Genomic DNA, 8,036 nt, shown 5'->3' with positions numbered 1-8,036 from the left:
GTATACCTGATCCTTGTACCATGCTTAAAAATCGGGCACAAATTAATTGAGCTCGTGTTTTGCATAACACATACTGTCGTAGACCATTATGACTATCATAATCAACCTCATCATGCTTATCAAGTCAACCTGAGGGTTGAATACCCCTCGGACTTTGAGCACGAATTTCCCTGGTTACTGATTTCGAAAACACATATTTTTTGGGATACCATGATGGTCGCAGAGGAAAAGATGACGACCGCTGTAAAGTCGGTAACAATCACCACTATACCTGTGGCTACGACGTTTCTAACTTCAATTATGTTGTAGCACGTACAACACACATAATTTTTGCTTATCCTTTCTTGCTGTAATCGCTCATTCCATTTTACTCACCCCGAATTGCAATTTTCCCCTAGATCAGTCATTTTTTCCTTGAAGGGTTTTACCCGGCCTTTTCCTCCGTATTTTCTAAAAGCACGTTAAAGACACATAATTGTGCCCCGTTCTATGCACCAATCACTCCCTAATTCAGTTTTTCAACCCCTAAATTCAATTTTTCCCTAGAGGGGCAATTTCTTCCCTATCAGTCTCCCCCACCCTTTCCGCCCCTTCCCATATCGTAGCACGTATAAAGCACATATTTTCGACGTAACGATTTCCAAATGCAACCCCTATTTCCCACCCCTACCCATAACTTCGAAAGGGATATAGCACGATTTTTTTTTATTTTAGCACCGGAAAACACATAAAAAGCACATAATTTTGACCCAAAAAAAAACACATATTTTGACCTTGTCCTGCTAACTTTATGGACGTTTTTATTCAATCATACTAGCAAGCTGATGGACAATAAAATATGCTAGCAAGCTGATGGACAAAAAGAAAACTAACAGCGTAATCTGACATAAAACTAGGATTAATTCTTCCGCGCACTCAATCAGTCATCCTAACCTATCATCCGATTTATACGTGTTAATAAATCTGCGCGCAAGTATTTTTACTGAGGTCAGTGCAATTCAGCTCGTTACTTGAATGAGTCAACGCACTAATTTTGACATAGAATGTCATAAATTTGTGGAAATGTAGTGCCATTGTGTTAAGTTCAAGTTTTGAGTGTTTATTTTGATCACAATGAGTGACGATACATCTGTGCCACGAAAACGGGGGAGGCCTCGGATGTATGATAAAGAACTCATGTTCTCTGCCATGAAACGCTTTGAAAAAAGAAGCATCCTGAAAAATAAAGACAATCATCTTATTGTTGCTTCCAAAAATGATCCGATTTGGAAGGAAATTTAGGATGATCTTGGAACGACTAAAACCTGCTTATCGTTGTTCACTTATGTTACAAACAATGAAGACGGTATCAGGAGTTTCTTGGATCCCACTTATGTGAGCCATCCTGATAGAATTCCTGATTTTTATGAAGAGGATAAATTCTGTGGTAGTAATTCATTGAACTTTGGAGAGAACTTGGCATCCACCAAACATTGGGACTTCGAAGTCACCATTCATGAACCAGCTGCTGAATACCTAGTACTGATCGAGGAGTGCACATCAAGACCAAAAACGAGGACAACAGGAGTGGAGTCTACTCGTTACAGAATGAGAGCCATTCCACGTTTTAAATTGTTCTCTCTCATATATCGTGCAACTATTTCCTAGCCTTAACTATACTGAGAGAAAAAAATACTTTTGACAAGAAAATATTCTCTTGTCAATTTCGAAAGTCGTTAAACCTGCTGATGAATACTTTGGTTCTTATACTGAGAGAGAAAAGTTTTTGGCAGGATAAGATTCTCTTGTCCCGACAGAATATTTGTGCGTCAGGATAAATCTTTTCTTGAACTCATCTAGGTTACATCACATCTAGAATTCAATAGATTATGATAATTCTGGTTCTCTTGATTTGATCACTCATGATATCCAACTAAGGAATCTTTGTTTCGATAGCATAAATGCACATGTTCTTTATCAAGTGAAATGCATAGAACATTGGTTTTAAATGTTGCTCTCTCTGTTCCAGATATTATATAATCAACATCCTAACGAGAGAAAAAATCTCAATATAAACCCAACTACATGATTTCATGACAATAACATTATTTCTGATCGAGAAAACTCTTGGAGATTGTTCGAAGACAGGAGAACTTTATCCAGTTTAATCGTTGTTTTTTCTCAGTACATGAATGAAACAATTTATTAAGAGATTGCACAGTTTTTAGAGTTAACAATAGACTATATTCTTCTGTCAAATCGCATTTTTCTGTCAAATAGAAATTTTTCCTCTTAGTGTAATTTTCAGTGTCTGCAGTCTATCACCAAGCAATACATTTTGTGGCTCGTGGGAGGCTTGTAACGCGAGTAGAGAGATATTCAATTCATAAAAGATACTTTCTTGCACGGCGCCATCAATATTTTATGCACTAAATTATCAGCTGGATTTCCGCGACAAAACAATTAATAAGTCGATTTTTCAATCAAACTGACAACTGAATGAGGGGGGAGGAGATAATTCCGAACGAGTTTCACGCAAGTGTTAATAATACATGAACAATGATCCGGAAGATCAGAAGGAGTACGAATTCGTTATTCCATATTGGATGAGAATCGAAAGTTTAAGAAATGGGAAATGGTAATTATTAATGACTTCAAAAGACAAGCAAATCATTTATATTCAATATTAGAGAGGAACAAAAATTTGATCTTGAAGTTTCAAAAAGGAAAAACTCCCTGAATGTTTTGTCGAACCTGATCATTCTCAACGAGTTTCAGATGCAAACAAATTGGTTATAATGAATTTTAAAACAAACTGGAAAATTACTCGTGAGTTAGAAAATCGAATCGAGGAGATTGTTGTCCTCACAGTTACACCCATTTTACCTAATCTCCAGTATAATATTTGTCTCCCACTTCTGAAACTCGAGGTTCCAATTATCTCACTCCGATGACAAACAGGAACAGATAATTCCTGATGAGTTATAAAAATTGTTAACTTGGTTCTATATTCAAGCAATTTTTTTTTGTTGAACCAATAGAGTATTTTCTCAGTCTAACCAATGAATATCTACTTTTACAGATTTTTGAATAGTTTCTGATATTTAACTAGCCCTGAACATTAGTTCAAAACTTGTGCAATTGTTGCAGACACTCCCTGACTTCAAACTAAATTTCTTTAATCTGAAATGTTTATACATATTTCATAACGACACACTTGTTTATATATCCGCAGATATATGGCAAGACTGGTTCATGAACTTGTGGTGGTTTCACATGAAAATGTCTCATGGCTACAGCTTGAAATGTCCACGAGTTAATTACGACAATTCAGCTTATTTCACTGGACGATGTGGTTGTGATGCTGAAATCGATTGCACTATCACCGTGAATAACAATGTCATGACTATGCATTGCAAGGGAACGGAGGGATGTCCTGGCAAAATGTGTTCTCTTCGCCCTGTGAGAGGATTAAAGTGACGAGAATGGGGAGAGAAATTGATGGACATCCCAGCAAAGAAATTTCAGGCAGATCTCACTGGACAACTCATGACTAAAGGAGATGTTTGGGCTCCGACTCTCCCACAGTCACAAGTTTTAAGGCAAATTAGACACGAAGCTGTGATCCGTCAATATCTAGATCCTGATCCCATCAATGCCCTTGAAAAACTACAGGTACAACGAGAGCTTGGGGAAATTTCACTCATTTCAAGTAATCCATTCATGGTCTGTTACTCGACTAAAGCCCAGCAACAGAAATACCAGCAGTTGGTCAACACCCAATACTTGTCGCTGAATATCGACAGCACTGGATCGATTCATCATCCGATCATCCGAGCCGACAAATCCTCATCAGGACCCATGTTTCTATATCAGGCAGTAGTTCGTACCCACGATTTTCAAATTTCCTTGGCTCAAATGATAAGTGAGTGCCACAGTGCCAGGGGCATTCTCATGTGGTTCGAAAATTTCATGTCATCATCGAGACTACCAGCTCCTCATGAAGTGGTAATGGATGGAGCTAAGGCTTTCCAGAATGCTGCGATACGGGCTTTTTCGAATTTTCCAACACGAGTCGAATATTCTAACGCTTTTCGTTTGAGTTCATCAAGCTCACTTCCATCTTGTTGGATTCGTTCGGATTCAGCACATTTTCTCAAGCTTTATGTGGACCATTTGAAAAAAGAAGTTCGTTGGGATGTTGCCCGGTATTATAAAACTGGCATTGGGAAATTGATCATTTGTTGTGATGAAAATGAAGCCGAGATCATCATCCGTTCTCTACTGACCAGCGCACTAAGCAAAAAGATGGGGCCCAATGCCGATGGAGTACATTCGGCTGCTGATGAACAATTGAGAAAAATAAAGCAGATTCTGACGACGGATGAGTTCGATGCTGATTCAATTTATGACGAATGCAGCGATCAAAACAAGGAAAATGAAGGAGACAATGAAGAGACTGCCTTAAAGGCCGGTGATATTGGTTCAGAGAATCAGGAAAATTGTGTGACATCGCTGTGGGCTGAATATGCGGAGGAAACCAGAGAATCAGTGATGGAAAGCATTCGCTTGGCGCCAGGGACTGAACGAAGTCTGTACTACGCACCGAAATTAGCCAAGAAATTGATCGAAGATCTGAAGTCTTTGCCGATGTGGAGTTGTAATTACTCCAGATTTTTCAAGAATGCTAGAATTCCAGCTTCGAGCTCCTGCGTCGGAAATGAATTTTGCCAGATAAAAGCTCATTTCAAAAAGCAAAAGTCAGCAAAATTCCGTGTGGACGTATTTTGTCAACTCCATATGGAGTACTACGATGAGTGTCTATTCATGATTAATTCTGGAAGATTGACGGAGAGACCAGGAGGAGGAAGTGCTTCAGCACTTCTTTCACGAGTAGTTCAGAGACGAATAATGGAAGGGAATAGTATTGATACTAAGAAAAGAGCAACGATATCTGATCCTGAAACTCACGGTGCAGATGCTCATGGTCGCGTGGTTGAGGAAAGAACAAGTATTTCTGATTCAGAAGTTCAAGATGTGGATGAGAACGAATTCGTGGCGGAGGGAGGAGCAGAGATTTCCAATCCGGAAAATCAACATGATGAAGAATACACGCCTGATGATCGAGAATTCAGTAAAGAACAAACTCAGCAGTCAACTCAACAGTGTCCGATATGTGCCAATAAAGATTCACCGTCGGGAGCTCATAAATGCGTTTGTATTTAGTACAGCTTTGATTCTAGTACCTCGTGAAATCAGAATTATGCTTGATAATCTCTTTAAACTCTATTTAATGGTATATTCTTCCATTGCAAACTATAAAGTTGGAAACAAAATGCTTCTGCTGTCGAGCATAATAGATTGATTTTGTTCAAAAAATACTTGAAACCTTGACTTAAGGCCCGGGTGGACTACCTATAGAACGTCATCTTTTGTTTAAATTTTATCTTTCTAGCCTAAAATACATAAAAATTTGGGATAAGTTTTGAGGTCACGAAAATCACTGGATTTGGCATGAAAAAATAATGAAAAAAAAGAGGACAAAATTTTGAAGGGCGCTAAAGAGCAATATTTATGAAAAGGGATTTTCCAGGTTTACAAAAAAATAATGAAAAATCTGCAACATTTGATTGCCTGTAGCTGCATTCAATTCAGTGGAGGGTTTGGTTTGTGTGGTGAATACTTGACATACATGCTACATATTTTTCATTATTTTTTTGTAAACCTGGAAAATCCCTTTTCATAAATATTGCTCTTTAGCGCCCTTCAAAATTTTTTCCTCTTTTTTTTCATTATTTTTTTATGCCAACTCCAGTGATTTTCGTGACCTCAAAACTTAGCTCAAATTTTTATGTATTTTAGGTTAAAAAGATAAAATTTAAATCAAAGATGACGCTCGATAGATAGTCCACCCGGCCCTTAAATGGATATTGTTACGTTAGATGTAACAATATACATAATAATAGATTAATGTAGATAATAGTAATGTATTAAATTTGAACTGGTACCATGATTTGCGCAATGACTAAATTTTTCTATTTATTACATTATGGAATATTCATCATTTCAGAGTTGTGGGAGAGCCGTGCACTTGCATCATTTATGCTCTGTTTCTGTTGGAGATGAGGAAGGTTACGGTGAGAAACGCAAATGTTGTGAATGTGTGGCTAAGGACGCGGAATTGACTGATTCTATCCACCCAGCATCTCAAAAAGTGAACCGACCTTTACATCACCATCGTGGGTATTATTTCCAAGATGTCTACCCTCCTAACCATTTTGATTTATCCAGATTTGTAGGTAAACTACGACTATTACGTAGTGGTGATGATATGGCTCTACAAGCTGTCACGAAAAAAGGCATTAAATATACGTTTAAAGCAACGAGTGCCTTTGATGCCCTTTTCTATGGGATATTGGCAATGTCTTTCGATTCAATTGCCTTCCAAAAGGAAACTGTAACAAAATTGAAAAAAACAAATGATTTTTTCAATTTAATCGATCAAGTGAGGGTAAATAACAGAATAAATAGTGGATGTTACGGAAAGAGAGGCAATATTCTTCTTGATCATTTTGGTGAACGGAAAAAAGGAAACGAAGAATGTAATTGTTTCATTGTTGATTGCGAGTCACCAATAACAAATCTATGTGAAAAGATTTTCATTGACATACCCACATTTGTGAGCATTAATACGTGCGAGAAGAAATGTCCACCAGAAGAGGATTATTTTATTTATGCTGACATGCAAATGGAGAAGCTCATCACTTCGAATGATGCCAGATCCATCGAATCAATTTTGTCTGAAATGTATGGAAGAAATTGTCTAGCATGTAAAAAAGAGGGAGTTGCATCGTCGATGAAGTCGAATGGAAAACTCCTCTCAAATTACATTCTCCTACAACCCCAGCTACAGCAAGGTGAGGAGAAGATACGACTTGATCACATTCGGGATGAATTTCACTCGACAACTTTGTCAAAAAAGCTACAGCTTCGAGGTCTCATTCACTAGGAGCCACCGAGACTGAGATATAGTGATGAGCCAAGATCAAACACATTATGTCCAGGAGAATTCAGAGGAATTTACTCTACTTATTGCTGGAGAAACAAAAAAATGGTATCATTTAGATAAGAAAGCTATTACTTGTAAAAAGAATTCAAAAGTCTGCCCTAACTTAATTCTGTATTCAACATACAGCAGTCAAAATGATTTCTATCATTGAATTATTTCATAATTCACATTTTCAATGTAGTTTCTCGAGGTTTTTCTGAATTTATTAAATTTTTAAAAGAGAGAAATTGATGTCGTCAATTTCTCCCAAACACACTCACTAACATCAGTTGACAATTAATGACTCATTAACTTGAAAACTCGCGACACTGTTTTTCTTCGTATCGTTCATGAGTGAATTCGTAAGAATGTTCCTAGGAGTCTTTTGTATCGTCTGTAATTTTCCTCAAAAATGTATTACATATTTTCTTCTTTCAATTTCTGAATTATTTGAATAACATACAATATCGACCTTTAAGCATCTATTATTTCATTAACAATTGAATTTAAGATCAATAACCCTTTATTAATGTGAATTTCTTTTTCCTAGTTGATGTGTTCATTTCTTTTCCGAGCAAGGATTAACAAGGGAATTAAACGACTAATAAATCGATTAATTTTAGAAATCATTCTTGTGGAATTTAACATCATTATCTTCAATAATGTAATTAAAACGATTGAACTTTAAAAAAATTGCCTCATATAATTTTTTCCATTTTCCTCCCTAAAATCTCTGGAACAAACTGCGTGTCCTTTTTATAATTTTGTTTCAGATAGTGTCATCAATTTTTGAGACTTTTCAGGAAGTATTTGACATTTTTAGATACATCTATTTTATTATATGTATTAATTGAGAATCCCTTTTAAAAAAAAGCATGTAACGTTTTTTGTCAGCTTTTTTTGGCGCTATGCATATCAAAATATATCTATATAATATGATATATATATATAATATATACATATATAAATAATATATATAATATATAATATATATAATAATATATATATA

General features: G+C 36.3%; 1 protein-coding gene across 1 annotated transcript in view; it reads right to left on the bottom strand.

The window, feature by feature from the left end:
- The window catches only part of LOC105272231 (Hormone-receptor-like in 78), a 112,592-nt gene that overhangs the window by 80,527 nt on the left and 24,029 nt on the right, over positions 1-8,036 (bottom strand). The window lies entirely within an intron of this gene.

Source organism: Fopius arisanus, unplaced genomic scaffold (assembly GCF_000806365.1).
Source record: "Fopius arisanus strain USDA-PBARC FA_bdor unplaced genomic scaffold, ASM80636v1 scaffold00150, whole genome shotgun sequence".
Taxonomy (NCBI): domain Eukaryota; kingdom Metazoa; phylum Arthropoda; class Insecta; order Hymenoptera; family Braconidae; genus Fopius; species Fopius arisanus.
This window is presented reverse-complemented; position numbering and strand designations above follow the sequence as displayed.